Genomic DNA, 19,635 nt, shown 5'->3' on the forward strand with positions numbered 1-19,635 from the left:
CTGAGTATTTTTAACACAGTGGGTAGTAAGTTAACTAGATAGATATGTTTTAAAAACACCTTAAAATTGTAATATCAAATATTATATGAGATTTCTCTGCCTCTGCAGACTTTTAAAAATGTTCTCCAAATATATTCATCATCAGTGTTTGACATTCAAAGGTTGTGCAATATCATCTGGCAGTATCTGACTGCCGAATGTAACATTAATGAACATTTGATGCTATATGGCAGTGGTCCCCAACCTTTTTATCACTGGGGACCACTCAACACTGGGGACCACTCAACGCCTTTTACTGAGGCCCGGTGGAGGGGGGTAGTTTACTCCTCTACTCTCAACCACTGCCCTAACGCTCTCTGATCGCTATGGTAATGTTTAAACATCCCTTCAAAATAAGATACAGACACGCCACAACAATGAACATAAGGAACATTTTATTTTCATAGAAATTTTAACTCATAACAATGACAAGTCAATGGGAACCATGAGCTTGTTTCTCTGTTGACGATCTTTTAAAAATGCCAAAGGTACAACAAGGATTATAGTCAACAAGGAACTAACATGCTTTTCAGACACATCCTCACCCAGTTCCAATTGCCTTTGAGTCCAGGGCTTCTCCTCAGGCAGGCGGGGTTGCTGGGGCCGGGAAGGGAGGCAGCCGGCAAGGAAATGAGCGCTCCTTAAGCGCTGGCACTCCAGGTGGGCGGGGAAGCCGAGGCAGCACTTCTGCTCAGCCAGGCTAGCTTGCTGGGGCTGGGAAGGGAGGCAGCCATTGCCAAGCAAGTGAGCACAGGCCCGGAGCTCTGCTGGATTGTGGATGAAGTAAAGGGCCGGCGGGGGGGGGGGGGAGAAGGCATCCTCCGTGGCCCACCTGCAGTTGTGGTCCACGGCCCACAGGTTGGGGATCGCTACTATATGGCATTTGGCCATCAGCCTTTGACAGTGTTTGAGAGTAGCGATATTTACAGGGAGCAGAAATCAGTAGTATTTGATAGAAAACTTACAATAGAATTTACTAAATTTTGTATTGATTCATTAATTATTTAGTGTCAACAGTTTGATGCCAGATTTTGAATGCAGAATTTTGAGGTTAAAAAAAAATCTGGATTTTGAAGTTTTGTTAGATTTTTGAAAGCTTGGAAAGTAGGCCACATGGTAATTTTATTTGTAACATCTTGGTAAGTAGTAAAAAGAATTTAGGCATGCAGCTAATAAGAAACCCATGAAAGTAGGACAGAGATAACATTCTCTTCACTACTTGCCACATGAATGATTCTCTGTGGTCACGTGGTAAATGGTGAACTTTATTTGCCTAAAGAGAAGGCTCCACTGAGGTCCCCCCAAATCCCTTCCACTTCTGGCTCCAGATATGGAAGAAGGCTTTTATACTCTGATTTTTGAAGAACTCTCATAGGCCTAGTATGCACGGAGTGGAAGGTCCGCATTCGAGATGGAATGGTGGCAGCTAAAATCACCAATAATGCACGCCGGCGACGGCAGCCGGCCACAGAGTTGACTGCCGCCGAAAAAGCTGTGTTAGCGAAACGTGGAAGAAAGTGCAGATTACCGGGCAACCAGGGCGCAACCAGAAGCAGCGCCGGAGTGGCCGTGTGCATAATTGGGGAGGTCCATGGTGTACAAGGCTTCTGGGTGTGCTTGTTCTCTCCCCTTCCATGCCCTTTGGTTCTGCCGGCAGGGCCTGAGCCTGCATGTGTCATGGCCACCCTGATTGGCGGCCAAGCCTCAGTCAGCACCGAACTCGCCTCCCCTCCTGTTTGCTCTGCATCGCCTCCTCGTCGGCCGCAGCCAGTGGCTGTTCCGGGTTTTGCTGCCGTTGCGTTCTGTCCCGTGAATTTGTGGTTTGCCTCACTTCTTCCTCCTCCGCGTTTTGCCAACTGCCGTTACGGCGGCCGTACATAATAGACCAAAGTGGCTTACAATTGCCTTCCCTTCCTTTCCCCCAACAGATCCCCTGTGAGATAGGTGGGGCTGAGAGAGCTCTGACAGAACTGCTTTGTGAGAACAGCTCTAACAGGACTGTGACTAGCCCAAGGTCACCCAGCTGGCTCCAATCCAGCTCACAAGATATGCGGCTGCCATTCTTAACTGGGATGTTTCTGCACTAGGGATAGCATTCAGATTTGCATTTTTAATGGGTTGGGGTTTTTGTCCATTTCTGCATGGAAATTCTCCCCTTAGGGCACAGACCCAAATTGCCCCCTCACTTGCGCCACTGCAAAGGAATCCCCAGAAAAATGGTTTTAATTTTTTTAAGTGGGGACTAATGGGGTCTGATTTGGTGTTGCCAAATGTGGAAATGTGTGCAATCAGGTTTTTCCCTGTACCCACCATTTTGAGTAATTGTCAAATACCCCTTTCTTCCTCCTCCTCCTCCCTCCCCCTCTCTCCCTCCATTCCAAAAAGTCTGCCTTTGCATTACTATGCTGCATTTAAGGTTTTTTAAAAACAGTCTTGCAGGCTTACACTGCAGTGTTATGATGTTTTAACATTACAACTCATTTTTTTAAGTACATTCAAAACACTCTGGGGAGAAGGGAGGAGGTGATCCATAGAATCATAGAATCATAGAGTTGGAAGGGGTCATACAGGTCATCTAGTCCAACCCCCTGCTCAACGCAGGACCAGCCCTAAGCATCCTAAAGCATCCAAGAAAAGTGTGTATCCAGCCTTTGCTTGAAGACTGCCAGTGAGGGAGAGCTCACCACCTCCTTAGACAGCCTATTCCACTGCTGAACTACTCTGACTGTCTATTTTTTTTCCTGATATCTAGCCTATATCATTGTGTTGTTGTTGTTATGTGCGAAGTCGTGTCCGACCCATCGCGACCCCATGGACAATGATCCTCCAGGCCTTCCTGTCCTCTACAATTCCCCGGAGTCCATTTAAGTTTGCACCGACTGCTTCAGTGACTCCATCCAACCACCTCATTCTCTGTCGTCCCCTTCTTCTTTTGCCCTCAATCGCTCCCAGCATTAGGCTCTTCTCCAGGGAGTCCTTCCTTCTCATGAGGTGGCCAAAGTATTTGAGTTTCATTTTCAGGATCTGGCCTTCTAAAGAGCAGTCAGGGCTGATCTCCTCTAGGACTGACCGGTTTGTTCGCCTTGCAGTCCAAGGGACTCGCAAGAGTCTTCTCCAGCACCAGAGTTCAAAAGCCTCAATTCTTTGACGCTCGGCCTTCCTTATGGTCCAACTTTCGCAGCCATACATTGCAACTGGGAAGACCATAGCCTTGACTAAACGCACTTTTGTTGGCAGGGTGATGTCTCTGCTTTTTAGGATGCTGTCTAGATTTGCCATAGCTTTCCTCCCCAGGAGCAAGCGTCTTTTAATTTCTTTGCTGCAGTCCCCATCTGCAGTGATCTTGGAGCCCAGGAAAATAAAATCTGTCACTATCTCCATTTCTTCTCCATCTATTTGCCATGAATTGAGAGGGCCGGATGCCATGATCTTTGTTTTCCTGATGTTGAGTTTCAAGCCAACTTTTGCACTCTCCTCCTTCACCCGCATCAACAGGCTCTTTAGTTCCTCTTCACTTTCTGCCATTAGAGTGGTATCGTCTGCATATCTGAGGTTGTTGATATTTCTCCCTGCAATCTTGATCCCAATTTGTGACTCCTCTAATCCCGCATTTTTCATGATGTGCTCTGCATACAAGTTAAATAGGCAAGGCGACAGTATACAGCCTTGCCGAACTCCTTTCTCAATTTTGAACCAGTTAGTGATTCCATGTTCAGTTCTCACTGTTGCTTCTTGACCTGCATATAAATTTCTCAAGAGACAAATAAGATGCTCTGGTATTCCCATCTCTTTAAGAACTTGCCACAATTTGTTGTGCTCCACACAATCAAAGGCTTTAGCATAGTCAATAAAGCAGAAGTAGACGTTCTTCTGGTACTCCCTAGCTTTCTCCATGATCCAGCGTATGTTGGCAATTTGATCTCTAGTTCCTCTGCCTCTTCGAAATCCTGCCTGTACTTCTGGAAGTTCTCGGTCCACATATTGCTGGAGCCTAGTTTGTAGGATTTTGAGCATAACTTTGCTAGCATGAGAAATTAGTGCAATGGTGCGGTGGTTTGAACATTCTTTGGCATTGCCCTTCTTTGGGATTGGAATGTAAACTGACCTTTTCCAATCCTGTGGCCATTGTTGAGTTTTCCAAATTTGCTGGCATATTGAGTGTAGCACTTTTACTGCATCGTCCTTTAAGTTTTTGAATAGTTCAACTGGAATGCTGTCACCACCACTAGCTTTATTGTTGCTCAGACTTCCTAAGGCCCATTTGACTTCACATTCCAGGATGTCTGGCTCCAGGTCAGTAACTACCCCATTGTGGTCATCAGGGATGTTAAGCTCGCTCTTGTATAGTTCTTCTGTATAGTTTTGCCACCTTTGTTTAATCTCTTCTGCTTCTGTGAGGTCCCTACCATTTTGGTCCCTTATCATACCCATCTTTGCATGAAACGTTCTCTTCATATCTCCAATTTTCTTGAAAAGATCTCTGGTCCTCCCCATTCTATTGTTTTCTTCTATTTGTTTGCACTGTTCATTTAAGAAGGCATTCTTATCTATTCTAGCTTTTCTCTGGAATTCTGCATTCAATTGGGTGTATCTTTCTCTTTCTCCCTTGCCTTTCACTTCCCTTCTCTCCTTAGCTATTTGTAAAGCTTCCTCAGACAGCCATTTTGATTTCTTGCATTTCTTTTTCTTTGGGATGGTTTTAGTTGCTACCTCTTGTACAATGTCGCGAACCTCCGTCCATAGTTCTTCAGGCACTCTGTCTATCAGATGTAATTCCTTAAATCTATTTGTCACCTCTACTGTGTATTCGTTGGGGATATGATTTAGTTCATACCTGAGTGGCCTAGTGGTTTTCCCTACTTTCTTCAATTTAAGCCTAAATTTTGCAACAAGAAGCTCATGATCTGAACCACAATCAGCTCCTGGTCTTGTTTTTATTGACTGGATAGAACTTTTCCATCTTTGGCTGCAGAGCACATAGTCAATCTGATTTCTGTGTTGACCGTCTGGTGATGTCCATGTGTAGAGTCGTCTCTTGGGTTGTTGGAAAAGAGTGTTTGCTATGACCATTGTATTCTCTTGACAAAATTCTACCAGCCTGTGCCCTGCTCCATTTTGTACTCCAAGGCCAAACTTGCCTGTTATCCCGGTTATCTTTTGGCTTCCTACTTTAGCATTCCAATCCCCCATGATGATAAGCACATCATTTTTTGGCGTTGCTTCTATAAGGTGTTGTAAGGCTTCATAGAACTGATCAACTTCATCCTCTTCAGCAGCAGTGGTTGGGGCATAGACCTGGATCACTGTGATGTTGAATGGTTTGCCTTGGATTCGAACTGAGATCATTCTGTCATTTTGGGGATTGTATCCCAAGACTGCTTTTCCTACTCTCTTATTGATTATGAAGGCTACTCCATTTCTTCTGCGAGATTCTTGTCCCCAGTAGTATACCTGATGGTCATCTGAATTAAATTCACCCATTCCTGTCCATTTTAGTTCACTGATTCCTAAAATGTCGATTTTCAGTCTTGTCATTTCTTGTTTAACCACGTCCATTGTACTTGAAGTTTAAACCCATTACTGCGTGTCCTCTCCTCTGCAGCTAACAGAAACAGCATCCTGCTCTCCTCCAAGTGACAACCTTTCAAATACTTAAAGAGGGCTTTCATGTCCTCTCTCAACCTCCTTTTCTCCAGGCTGAACATTCCCAAGTCCCTCAACCTATCTTCATAGGGCTTGGTCCCTTGGTCCCAGATCATCTTCGTCACTCTCCTCTGTACCCTTTCAATTTTATCTACGTCCTTCTTGAAGTGAGGCCTCCAGAACTGCACACAATACTCCAGGTGTGGTCTTACCAGTGCCGTATACAATGGGACTATGACATCTTGTGATTTTGATGTGATGCCGCTGTTGATACAGCCCAAAATGGCATTCGCCTTTTTTACCGCGGCATCACACTGTCTGCTCATGTTTAGTTTACAATCCACAAGTACCCCAAGGTCTTGTTCACACACAGTGTTACCTAGAAGCATATCCCCCATCCAGTAGGCATGCTTTTCATTTTTCTGACCCGGATGCAGAACTTTACACTTATCTTTATTAAATTGCATCATGTTCTCATTTGCCCAATTTTCCATTGTGTTCAGATCTCGTTGAACTCTGTCTCTATCTTCCGGAGTATTTGCCAGTCCTCCCATTTTGGTGTCATCTGCAAACTTGATGAGTAGTCCCTCCACCCCCTCATCTAGATCATTAATAAATACGCCCTGAGGTACCCCGCTACTCACCTCTCTCCAGTCTGATTAAACACCATTGACAACAACTCTTTGAGTGCGGTTCTCTAACCAATGCCCTATCCACCTGACTATCTGAAAATCCAGATTGCAGTCCAATTTATCCATCAGAACATCATGGGGAACCTTGTCAAAAGCTTTACTAAAATCCAAGTAAATGACATCAACCAAATTTCCACGATCCAGCAAACTTGTTACTTGGTCAAAAAAGGAAACCAGGTTGGTCTGGCAAGACCTGATGGAGACAAATCCATGCTGACTTCCTTGGATCAACAAATTGTCCTCCAGATGTTTGCAGATCGCTCCCTTTAATATCTGCTCCATTATCTTCCCCACAACAGAGGTCAGACTCACTGGTCTGTAGTTTCCCGGGTCATCCTTCTTCCCTTTTTTGAAGATTGGGATAACGTTTGCTCTCTTCCAGTCCTCCGGGATATCTCCAGTCCTTAAAGAGGTCCCGAAGATGATGGACAAGGGCTGTGCAAGTTCTCTGGAAAGTTCTTTGAGCACTCTTGGGTGCATTTCATCTGGCCCAGGGGATTTGAACTCATCCAGTGCAGCTAAATGCCTCTCAACAACCTCTCTATCCATGTAAACCTGCCACCCAGACACTATCCTTTGGCTACTGCCATCTCTAGATGTGCCTAAACCCTTTGACCTGTGGGGAAAAAACAGATGTAAAATAGGCACTAAGCCTTTCTGCTTTCTCTGCATCTTCCGTTAGAGTTTGTCCATCCGCACCCAACAGTGGGCCTATTGCCTCCTTTACTTTACGTTTGCTCCTCACATAACTGAAAAATCTTTTCTTGTTACAATGGGCTTCCCTGGCCAATCTTAGCTCACTCTCAGCTTTGGCCTTTTTGATGACTGAGTAACCTGTAGGCACTTTTCTTTAGAGCTCTGTCCTTCCCTCCATTTCCTGAACATTTTCCTTTTCTTTCTTAGTTCCTCTTGAAGTTCTCTGTTCATCCAAATAGGCTTCTTAGAGCTCCTGCAGTGTTTTCGTCTTTCTGGGATAGTCATTGATTGAGCATGCAATAGCTCTTGTTTGAGTAGTGCCCACCCTTCACATGCTCCCTTCCCTTCCAGCATTCTCGTCCATGGTATGACACAAATCATGTCTCTGAGTTTATTAAAGTTTGCCCTACGAAAATCTAACATCCGCATCTGGCTACAATCCATGATGCAGAATGGTGGGATTAAGGGAAGTTTGGAACAGGGTAAGGCAGTGGTCTCCAACCTGCGGGCCGCAGCCCGGTGCCGGGCCGCGAAGGCCATGGCGCCAGGCTGCGGCTCCCTCTCCCCCCCCTCACGCAGTAAAAAACTTCCTAGGCCGCAAGCTTGCGGCCTGGGAAGCTTCTTACTGCGGGAGGGCGGGGAGAGGGAATCAGGGCCAGGCCGCGCATCGCGCAAGTGCGGCCCGTGCGGGTGTGGCCCGCGGGGGCAGCCTGATGCGTGGGCACGGCCCGATGCGCAGGCGCAGCCCGTGGCCGCGGCTCGATGCCCTGCCAGTCCCCAGCCTCAGAAAGGTTGGGGACCACTAGGGTAAGGGACCAAAGCATGATGAGACGCTGCCTCCATTGGACTCAGTGCGAAAAGCATGTTGTGAATTTCATCCCAAGAAATAAAGGGAGGAAAGCCCAAAGGCAGAAAGGCTAGATTCAATTCACACCATCCAAAGGAAATCCAAAGTGAGGCTAAAACATCGTATATCTCCTAATGCAGAAACGGTCTAAGCTGGCAACCCTAATGGTGAGTCATGGGGTTGTCACTCCCCCCTCCCTAGATCTACTTCCTGAGATGATTTACTTTTTGTTTTTATAGAGCCAATCTTGATGTCCTGATTATGGGAAAAGGTCATCAAAACACACTGGCAAAGAAAGTGCAACCTAAAATACAACTGGTTTATTCAGAAAATATGTGGCCCTGTGCTTGGCAGGAGCTCTGTGAAATTAAATGTGATTGCATTTAAGAATAGATTAGCACAAATATATTACTGTAATAGCATTTTACAAAAAATTCAGTATTCAGTGATACAACTACAGTAAAAATTCCTCACCTAGATTTTCCCCTGAAGTTTGGCTGGCCAGACTTTTGCTTGTTCTTTATTTGATTTTCAGCCTGGAAGACCCTGGAGTGAGTAAGTTTTGAGATCAATACTCTGTTTTTTCTTCAGTGTGTTTGAGATCAAGAACAAATATTTTATGGACAATTCTGCAGTTGATTTTATTTTTGTTATGTCAGCATCCTAAGGTGCCATCCTTGTGGGTGTGAAACATTTTGAGGTGAAATGCTTTTTCTAATCCCTCAAAAAGCTTCTAATGCTCCTGCACTAAACACACGTGACCACACATGCACAATTAGAAAGGACTCTGTAAGACTGGAGTTCTGATGACCTCTAGCTGCAGTGTGGGTAAACGTATATCCTAAAATTGCGGCCTGAAGATTTACACAAGAAGTAAATGTGCACAAGTTCAAAAGGAGACAGGATCAATTTTTCTACACTAGAGATCCCTACCCACATACTGAAGATATCAGGGCTCCTTACAAAGAGGAAAAGGTCTTTACTTCAAATTGGGTCTTACCTTCTATAAGCAATAAATATCTTTTTGAATCTGTCCATTAACTTCTGTATGTGGCTTTTTTCACATATTTATATTCAGGTTATCCCTGCTGTAGAGCTTTTAAAGCTTAGAAATACCTTATGAATAGCTCTTAGAGTACAGCAGATTCCTATGTTTCTCTCTCTCTCTCTCTCCCCCCCCCCCTTTCCTATGGTCTTTCTGGCAGATCTTTCACTATCATTACTCATGTTGACACATTCTGTAAAGTAACTGAGGCAACTTTTGGGAAACAAGGGTTTCTATTTCCTTTTCAAACTCCAAAGGAAGAAAGAGATCTGAGCACATGAACCCATATATGTACTCATAGGAGCATATACAAGGCTGTAATATTTTTTCATGTCCTACCTGGGTACAAAACATAACAGACCATTTTATTTTAAATTCTACTTATTGATGGCATTCTACTTTTTTCGGTCATAAAAGGGGAAAAGGTCAAAAATTCCTAGGCCTGGTTAGTAGAGGAGCCAGCATCTGTAGACCTTAAACCTCCAGAGGTCTGAAAATTCCTGAGTTCAGCTCCTATTTCAGAAGCACAGTACAATAAAACACTGTGTTTTGTTTAAAACATGGCAATTGGAACTTTTAGGTTTGCACTTCTTTTTACAATGGTGTTGAAAAGAGACAGCAAAAGGTTTTAGTCATTTTTTTTGGTATCCCTCATTCCCCTCTGGCATGCTTGGAATCAGGCCCAATCAGTTCAGAAAACACTGTAACATTAGCAGGTTTAATGGGCCTAGGCTTGAATTTAAATCTCATTGGTTTTTTTTTACAAAGCTTCAAATCAATTCAGACAGGATGCTGGTGTTTATAATAAAGCTGTTTTATGGACCTCATCCGTTGACATCTCAGATAGAGATGACGGCAATACTTAACTGCAAAATAAGCTGCAAGGAGAAAGTCGTCATGTACCGTTCGGAGGTCACTCTGATGGATAATGACACTTTAAAACATACTTTGCACTTTGGGCTATAATTTTTCCTAAAAAGGGACATCATCAAATACATTTTTGGGCTAATGAAAAACAGAATTGTAAATATATTAGCAAACAGACCATCTGACTAGGCCCTGCTGGTGGTCTCTATGGAGTCATATAACTGGATCTGCTTGCACTTGGATAACCTCTTAGTAGCAAGAGAAAATGTTTATGAATCTAGAATGTCTCACAAACCCTAAAACAAATTATTGCTGTATCCCAAAATGTTGAACTGTGTATGACTTTTCCTGGCTATTCGTCACTGCTTAGTATTACGTTTTTTCAAGGTTTAATCTAAGCAAAGATAACGTTATGCATTCCTAGTCACAAAATATGAATGGCAGGATGGCAAAGTGAACACTTCATATACATACTGTAGTGGGTCTCTCTGATAGGGGAGAAGACATGATAGACACATTGGCTGAACTGAATTCTGGATGTTACTATTAAAGTGGCTCTATGTTAATTACTTTGGGAGCTCCTCACTCTGTTGGATTTACAATTGTACTGTGTGTTTCGCAATTTTTGATGTGTTTACCCGAAATCACCCTGGGTGGGAAGGAACACTGTCACCTCCCCCCCCCATGACACAGAGGAACTGTATGACTCAATCAGCATCACTGAAGATCTTATTCCCAACTCAAGCAACTAAAAACAAGATATTGAGCTTTAATGTATATTTATTTCTATCATTCACCTTGCTTTTTCTGAGTTCAAATTATGTTAGAGTCTTTATTTATCTTGCTTTTATCTTGCTGTCCTGTGGTTAAATCGTAGCAGGCATAACAGAGGTGCACTAAAATGTAAACACGAGAAGAGTTATGGGGAAAGGAGGGAAAGGACTACAGAAGCAGAGAAGCAGTATTTAATAGGAAAATTACGGCACTTTAATTCTTTACTTGTTCTCATTAAGGCCTGATCTCTAAATGACATGAGGTACAAATAAATTATATTAAGCGCACTCTGTCATATTTATTAAATACACTTATGATGTGAATTCAGCAATTTACATGAACATTGGCATTTTGGCAACCTATCCACCTGGTTGCTGTTCACTGGAAAGTTAAAGCTACATGGAAAAGGCCAACACATATAGTAAATGCATCCAAATATGACAAGATGTGTGTGGAACATTTACTTGTGTCACCTGTAAGAATGTGTACAGACAGCCATTTCTCAAGCTGCAACTTACCATGGTGGGTTCATGCCCATAGGTGGTAATGGGGGGAGAAGAATATCACCAGTTTGTACCATTGGTCGATAAAAAGGATTATATTTGAAATAATGTCAAATAACAGAAAAGTTCTGTGCACTGTATAATCTGGGATTGCACTTTCAATCATGCCGGCAAAGCCTAGATATTGTCATCACTCAGAGATGAACACATGCATGTCGGAAGACCTGTTTATGACTTTTGTCACAAAAACAGTAATTAAGAAGAAGACACGTCAGATGTCGGCATGATGCCTGCTTTGTAGTTATGTTTCCCATGGTGTGCAGGATGTAACAGCTGGTCTGTTCAGAAGCCAAGCCGTTAGTGATATGGCCCTAATACTTTGAGACTTGGCTGCCATATTGTTGCCTTGTTCCCCATCCCCTACCTTACAAGTGATGCAAGTGAACATACCTGACCATGGAATAGGGATCATCTATAGCTTTCGGCCCGTGAGAAATTAAAAAAAAATGATCCACTTCATGTTTCCCCCGCAATGGCTAGAGAGCACAGATAATCTCAAAAGCAGCTGCAAGAAGAGCTTCTATGGGGTATGTTTTAAAGTGGCTACCTCATGGCTGACAGCCGATTCCACCCAAAGATACTGGCAGAATATATTTCAATCAGAGCATGAAAGTTATCATGAGCTCTCTCTTGTTTACAGGCAAGCAATGGAAGTGCGTATGCATGTATGTAAGTCCTGGCTCATGTGCCTATGATTCTTGACTGCGCAAAGGGGCCATCTTCGTACAATAATGTCCCCCTCTCCCAGTGATTCTGCTTTTTATTAGAACAAACTGGCAATGAAAGAGATGAGGATGGTGTGTTATGCGTTATTGGGCTGTGGGAGTGGAGAATTGGTGCTAGTTCCTCCTTTAATGAAAACCAGGTTTTCCAGAAACAGAAAAGACCTTGATAAACCTTCTGGCTCCCTGCTATAGGTTTTATTCACTCTAATTCTTGGATCAAGCCCCAGTTCTGGCTATGAGCTTTTACCTTGGGTTATTTATTTCATTCTTTACCTCTGAGCACAACTTTGGGGAAAACAGAAAGGTTATGGTTTGCTGGTCCATAACTATGTATTAAAGAAGTTAGCAGCAGAATTGTAATAACTGTGATACATGGTTTTGGCAACTGAAGGATGAAAATACTCCACAGCACTGCATATACCTCAATGATATTTAGTATACATCTATCTGGCTTATTTATTTATTCTTTTACTACTTGTAATAAATATGAGGAACTACAGCTAATTATCTGCAATTGCAGACACAGAACCTTGCTATACTCAGCCACCTTGGTGTAGTGGTTAGGAGTGTGGACTTCTAATCTGGCAAACTGGGTTTGATTCTGCACTCCACCATATGCAGCCAGCTGGGTGACCCTGGGCTTGCCATGGCACTGATAAAACTGTTCTGACTGAGCAATAATATCAGGGCTCTCTCAGCCTCATCCACCTCACAGGGTATCTGTTGTGGGGAGAGGAAAGGGAAGGTGACTGTAAGCCACTTTGAGACTCCTTCGGGTAGAGAAAAGCAGCATATAAGAACCAATTCTTCTTCTTCTATGTACGAAAACAACAGGCAAAATCCTAGAGTTGCCAGCCAGTGCTGGGGGGGATGGGGGGTTGGTTGGTGAAACCATAGGATCTCTGGTTTGCATCTGGGTTTTCTTGAGGTGACATAATGCTGCCGTACTGAAGGCAATTAAATTCCCCCCCCTCTCTTGCTGGCTGCTGGAGTGATAGGGACAATGGGATCTGATGCCTCCACTGTGAATTTGGCATCCCTACTAATTATGCTATTAAATTACCACCACTAGTATTTGTCCAGATGTGTGAGGACACACATGAAAGAGTGCTACAATGCAATACTTAATTACTTCCAATGTCTGCAGCGCTGCATCCTGGCTGACCCATAATTAATTTTGGCCAGGGTGCATGACTCAAACTGTTGCATGGGCCATAAATGAGCTTTGTTGTAACTAAGTGGGCCTCACTGCAAAAGTATCTGACATCAGCCCTCACGCCCATGACATTATCAGGACCCATCCCATGAGTCTCAGGGGTTGGGATGCTGGCAATGCTTAAATATAACTCTCTTTTGCCATCACAATGCAAAATCATAGCTAGAAGCAGGATCAGAATTTGAGTAGGGGTAGCAAAGTCATACAAGGAGGCAAGCAGCTGAACCCACCAGCCAAGCCCTCGATACAAGCAGAATAGAGTCAGATGAGTGTCTGGAATAAGTTTGCCAACTTCCAGGTGAGTCCTGGAGATGCCCCAGAATTACAACTAACCTTAGACGACAAAGATCAATTTCCCAGAGAAAATGGTAGCAGTGAAGTGTGGGCTGTATGGCATTATACGCTGCTGAGATCCCTACCCATCCAAACCCTACCCTCCCAAGGATCTACCCCCAAATTTCCTGGAATTTTCCATACTGGACTCAACAACCATAGCCTAGAGAGTGAAGTCCATGCCAGCTGGAAACTGTATGGAGCCATCACCTTGCACAGCGGTTGCTCTTTCACCTGGCATGAAACCTAGTACTTTGTTTATCCCCACATGGTAGAGTTTAATCCCCTCCTTGCAATTCCAGCACTTCCTCTAAAGAAGAAGAGTATGTTCTTATATGCTACTTTTCTCTACCAGAAGGAGTCTAAATTGAGGGGCTTTTCGCATGCCTTCAAAATCGCACAATGGTTGCCAATTGAAAACGCTACTGATTTGCCATTATGCGCAACGTCGTTGACAATCTGCCACACACCTGAAACCGATCCGCAAAAAGCGCTTCCTTGTAGCGCTTTCAGGGAAATCCCCAAAAGTGGATTCACCCTCCGGAAAGCGCTACACTCCTGCAACCAATCTGCAACACTAGTGGGAAAGTTCTGTGCGTTACCATTGTTGTGGTTTCTACAAAGTCCCTCCCCCTGGCTCTCTCCTCTGATCTTCCGGCGAAGCGATCGCCATTTTTTTTTCTCCGAGCGAGCGAAGTTCAACCCACCAGCAAGCCTGTTTAGAGGCTTCCCCGGCTTCAGTCCCTCCCCAGAGCTGTTTAGTCACTAAGCACAAACAACAGAGAAGCCCGTTTGCTGATGTATTTTCCCTTTATTTTTTACACTGTTTTCGGCCGAAAATCGGGCCCGTGAGGGGGGGGGATTTTTTTTTTCACTTGGGGGGAGCGTGGCAACGATGAAACGACAGCTCAAACACACCTGCCAGCTGATGGGTCTCTCCATTGCAACGAATCAACACATATTCGTTGCAATGTGTGTGTTTAAAAAAAAAAACCTTTCTTAAAGGGAAAGGGGCTGTTTGGAGCATGCTAACGGCTGCCCATTGGCTGCTTGACGGCCAGGGGCGGGACGAGCTCGGCAATAGCGCTTCCTTTCTAGCGATTTTTGCTGAGACCGGAAGCTTGTGGGAAACGATAGAAACGCAACTGGATTCCACTACAAAGTCAGGTATGCATAATGACGAATTGCACTATTTTAAATGGCGATTTTTCGTTCAGCAAACAATTTGCTACAAGGATCCCGGTGCGGAAAGCCCCTGACTTATAACCACCTTCCCTTTCTACTCCCCAGAACAGACACCCTGTGGGGTAGATGAGCCTGAGAGAGTCCGGATATTACTGACTGGTCAGAACAGATTTATCAAGGCTGAGATGAGCCCAAGGTCAACTGGCTGGCTGCATGTGGAGAAGCAAGGAATCAAACCCGGCTTGCCAGATTAGAAGCCACCACTCTTAACCACTACACCACGCTGGGTGCTCTCTCATCTTTCTTCTTCTGCCAAATACAAGCTGTTCAGAGACTGCAGCAGGTACCAGGTATGATATGTGGAAAGTGACTGGGGGGTGGACAAGATGGGGTGGTGGTGAAGAGTTACACCTTACTTTTGTTGTATGCATAGAGGGCAGTCCATCCTGAGAGCCAGCATGGTGTAGGGGTTAGGAGTGCAGACTCCTAATCTGATGAGCTGGGTTTGATTCTGTTCTCCCCCGCATGCTGGGGTGACCTTGGCCTCACCACAGCACTGATAAGCTGTTCTGACCAAGCAGTAATATCAGGGCCACCTTCCTCACAGGGTGTCTGTTGTGGGGAGAGGAAAAGAAAGGTGATTGTAAACCACTTTGAGACTCCTTCGGGTAGTGAAAAGTGGCATGTAAAAATCGACTCCTCTTCTTCATTCATCTTACCTCATACCACCATTGTTGTTCTTGTTGTCTTCCATATTGCTTTCACATGCTGCCCCTCACAGTGGGAGGCATGTATGTCCTTGTTGGCCAGCTTCTAGCCCTTTTAAAGCCATATCTGCTCCACCTTATCATCAGAGGTCTTGAAGAGCCTGGAACAAAAGGGGTTGTCCTGGGTGCGACCATGTGTCTCTTTTGATGCCATGTGTTTCTTTTGAATAACATTCCCACTTAGAGCTACAGCCACTTGGAGGATCAGCAAACTGAAGCAGGAGGAATGAATCAATAAAAATCACCATTCACTATACCAGTCGTTGAGACTTCAATGCTGCATGGTTGGAAAACGGTAGGTATCTCCTAAGCAATCTATTAGACATTTTATTAACTTCGAACTCCCATGATATGGCATTCAGTAATATGGAGCGGGTATAGGATAACGTAGTACACTATGTGATGTCACATCATGAAGTTAGTCCTGTGATGATCTGGACTTAATACAGGCCTTCGTATTATAGCTTCTATTTTAAACCCAGCCCCTCCATTTTGGAGCAAGCAAAGTAGCCAGTTATATTGTATTACTGTATTGTATTATTCCCTATCTCAGAAAGAGAGCTAGATTGCAGATTTTAACACAATTGAAATTCAACTTCTCTAGAATCCCTCATTTGCAATATGAATGGTTGCCAGGCAAAAGCTATGCAACTCTGTAGTAGGATGCAATTCCTGCGGAGTCTGGTCGAGAGTTGATATTCCTTCTGGTGAATGGGGAATCCTATTGATGCCAGCCTTTCACAAGTCCTGCCTCTGTGAAATTAATTGGTTCAGGTACAAAGAGATCTTCTTTCATGCCTTCTTCTCTCTCAGCTTCTTGATGTGGATGAGGCAGGCTGGATAAAGCTGCTCTGGAGAAGGGGGCTGATGCCATTTTGAAATTTCTGAAAACTGTCCGTACCATTGTACGCTTCTTACCATTTCCATCTTAGTCTGGTAACATGATCTTGAATTCTGCTTTCCTTAAATGTTTTTGTCTACTGCTTGTTCCATAATTAACAACCTTTGAATAAGGATTTTGTACTCTTTCAGGCTTCCTAAATGGCAAGCTGAAATATTGCTGTCATGCTGCATTATGATGACATGTCAATTACCAGTCTTTAAAAAAATCTTGAAACACCCCCTGGTGGTACATGCACAGGGTAGGGGAATGGTGGCTACAATTATCTCAGGCAAGGTAAGTGTTGGGCCTTTGCATTCACAGCGACGGCCAAAGGAACAGAGAAAATGATCACTGCATGCAACCCCCCTTAAGTGCACGTGGACATAACTGGGAAGGAAAGATTTGCAGTGAAAATCACATTCATGCCATAAAACACAATTTCTTTTCATGCCACACGTATTAGCTGATTAGTCCTACTGCATGGTGCATTGTGAGAATACACTAAGAAGCCCTGGATCAGAAGATGAACTGGTGTCTCCTTTTGTTGGCAGTCTCCGTCTCTTTCATCCTGCTGGAAGCATTAAATAGGGGCATGTGAAGATGAAGTAATCGACATCTCTTTAATTTCCTAAAAAACCTAGCAGCAAAATAAGTAATGGGGAATGAACCAGGAGAGACATAGAGACTTTACCCTTGAGCCATCTCGTTCTAGCATCTGTGCCATGCACTAACGTTTCTTGAGGCTCGCTGGAAGGTTGGCAGAAGCCTGTGCAGGCTTTTGGTTCAGATTGGGTGGCTGGATGGGACAGAGTCTTATCTCCTGCTGAGAAACTCTTTGTATCTAAGAGCAAACTGTAAAGAAAACAGTCTCCTTCAGAAACAGACACTGGAGAGTTCAGATGAAGTCAAGAATTGAGAAGAAAATGAGGCTGTGAATGGGGGCAGGGGGGAGAGGAAAGATGGATAATGGCTCAAGTGTGTCTGCCCAGCTGGAATAGGCTGAAGGGCTATCTGTCTTGCCTTTTTATTGTTTACTGCAGTGGAAAATCAGGGTTAACAGTACAAGCAGGAATAGTACAAAGAGGAACAGCACGTTCCATGAGGAAATCTAGAGACACTTATCCAAACCTGACAACTGCCTAAGAGGCATTGCAGGGGAGGCAGCACTCCGCTCTGGGGCTGCTGCTGTGGGCTGTTCAGGTGGACACCGTAGCTTGCTGTGGGAGACACCAGAGGGTGGTTTCTTGCTGTGGTTTATTTGGCTTGAGAATTCTGAACTGTGACTTGGGATAGTGTGTGGTGGCCTGGAATCCCCCACCCCCAATTTTCTTTGCTTTTCAAGTTGTATTCCTCTCCCTCCCTCCCTGTCCTTTCCATTTAAACTGTGGGCAAGACAAATAGGTTTGCCTAGTTTCTCATATGGTGACCTAATCTCTACTGAGGCCTCTAGGCAGGACTGTAACAATAACTGACAATAAAAGAAGAATACAGCAATGGAAGGAAAGGGTAAAAAATGGATGGTGTGTGTCTGTAGAAAGGAGGATGTCATGGTAAAACTTGACTATGAACAGACATAAACGTCATGTAGACATCAGCCATACATATGCAGATCTCCAAAATGTTTGCAACTTATAAAATTTTACTTTTCTCTCCATCTGCTAAATTTCTTGGGCACTGTCTTTCTTGCTCTGTGGTAAACAATTAAAACATGAAAATAAAATTTTAAAATACATGAATGTGTGCCTATATATAACAATTAAAAACACAAATAGGAAGAAAGTTCAATACAGGTACACCAAAAGAACTAAAAAGGTCTTCACCTTCTTTCACTCAGTTGAAGAAGATAATGATAGCTGGGACAGATTCATCTTCCCCAGGAAGGAATTCCACAATTTTGTTCCTGCATCTAAAAAAGCCATTTCTTGGACTGCCAATCTTCTTACCTAGGATGACAGGTCACCCAAACCAACCCTCAGGAGATTACTGTGATGGTTGATTATATTGATAGGATGGTAGGCTACAACAGTTCTCTCAGAACTTTCTCAATCCAATTTACCTCACAAGGTGCCTGTTGTGGGGAGAGGAAGGGAATGTGATTGTAAGCTGTTTTGAGACTCCTTAAAGTAGAGAAAATCAGGGTTTACAAAACTACTCTTCTTCTAAATAGCTTTACTAATATCCTGAACTTGGTCTAGAAGCAAATTGGGAGTGAGTGTAGGTGGAACAAGACTGGATTGATACAGTTTTCATAACCTACTTAAGTCAATGTTCTTCAGGCAGCATTCTGTACTAGTTGTACCTTCTGGACACCCTTTAAGGACAGCCCCATGTGGAGCAGATTGTGTGAATAAAGTGATGGCAACTCACAGCTAACTTATGGAAACTTCACAGGGATTTCAAGGCAAGAGGCTAACAGAGGTGGGTTGTCAGTGCCTTCCTCTACATAGTGATCCTCAAACTCCTTCATGACCTCCCATCCAAATACTAATCAGAGCCAACACTGTTTAGCTTTCAAGATCTGAGGAGATCAGGCTAGTCTAGAGTATTCAGGTCAGGGATGCAGTCATCTAATCTACAGGTTATCAGTGCATGCACCACTGTAGTGTCTTCGACTCAGGAGAATGACTTCAGGTGGCTCACCAGCCAAAGCCATATGCCTTCTGGGAGAGGGACATCTATCTCTCTAGCATTTGCCAAAGGAGTTTTTGGCAAGTTCTTGAGAGGAGTGACATTTCTGGTTTTCCCAGAAATGTCCCATCCCCCCGATCCCTGCACCTTGGATTGTCAGGTCAGGTGTGGGAACCCTTTTAAAGGTACTCCTGGCCACTGCTACCAACCAGGTAAATTTGCAGAAGAAACTGAGGTGTGATGTAGGCATGTTGGAGAGAACATAATAATGGATTATTCAGTTTTAAAAAGTTTATTGCTTCATTTCCCTACCCCCAGTTTGCTAGGAAATCGCAGACCATGTACATTCCTTACCTACTAGCCAAAAAGTGTGTGTGTGTGTGGGGGGGGGAGGGAGTATTGAGAGTCACACATATGGAACATGTTATTTATTATTTGTTAAGGTTCTAGTTGTGCTTGTGTATTGCATATTAGTTACATTTTGGGCTTCTCTTCAATTCATTGCATAAATGTAGCTGAGTATAACAAAGTTCCCCAAAGGCAGCCCCATTTGTCCTGCACACTTTTGCAACAGACCTCCCTGAGTCTTGCTGCCTTATATTCTTTGAATGGAGGATTTCCTGGATTGGTAATTGGTAATTAGAACAAGCATAGAAATCCACCAAAACAAAACAAAAAGGTTTGTACTCTTCAAGCTTCCTGCAAAAGGCATGGTCCATTAAACAGAACAGG

At 43.9% G+C, this 19,635-nt stretch overlaps 1 long non-coding RNA gene across 1 annotated transcript in view; it reads left to right on the top strand.

Moving 5' to 3' along the window:
* Nucleotides 1-18,762, top strand: part of LOC143829912 (uncharacterized) — a 56,845-nt gene extending 38,083 nt beyond the window's left edge. The window contains exon 4 of the long non-coding RNA XR_013228280.1: nt 15,577-18,762. This is a non-coding gene — a long non-coding RNA (uncharacterized LOC143829912). The remainder of the gene's footprint in view (nt 1-15,576) is intronic.
* The last annotated feature ends 873 nt before the right edge of the window (nt 18,763-19,635 follow it).

Source organism: Paroedura picta, chromosome 2, assembly GCF_049243985.1.
Source record: "Paroedura picta isolate Pp20150507F chromosome 2, Ppicta_v3.0, whole genome shotgun sequence".
Classification (NCBI taxonomy): domain Eukaryota; kingdom Metazoa; phylum Chordata; class Lepidosauria; order Squamata; family Gekkonidae; genus Paroedura; species Paroedura picta.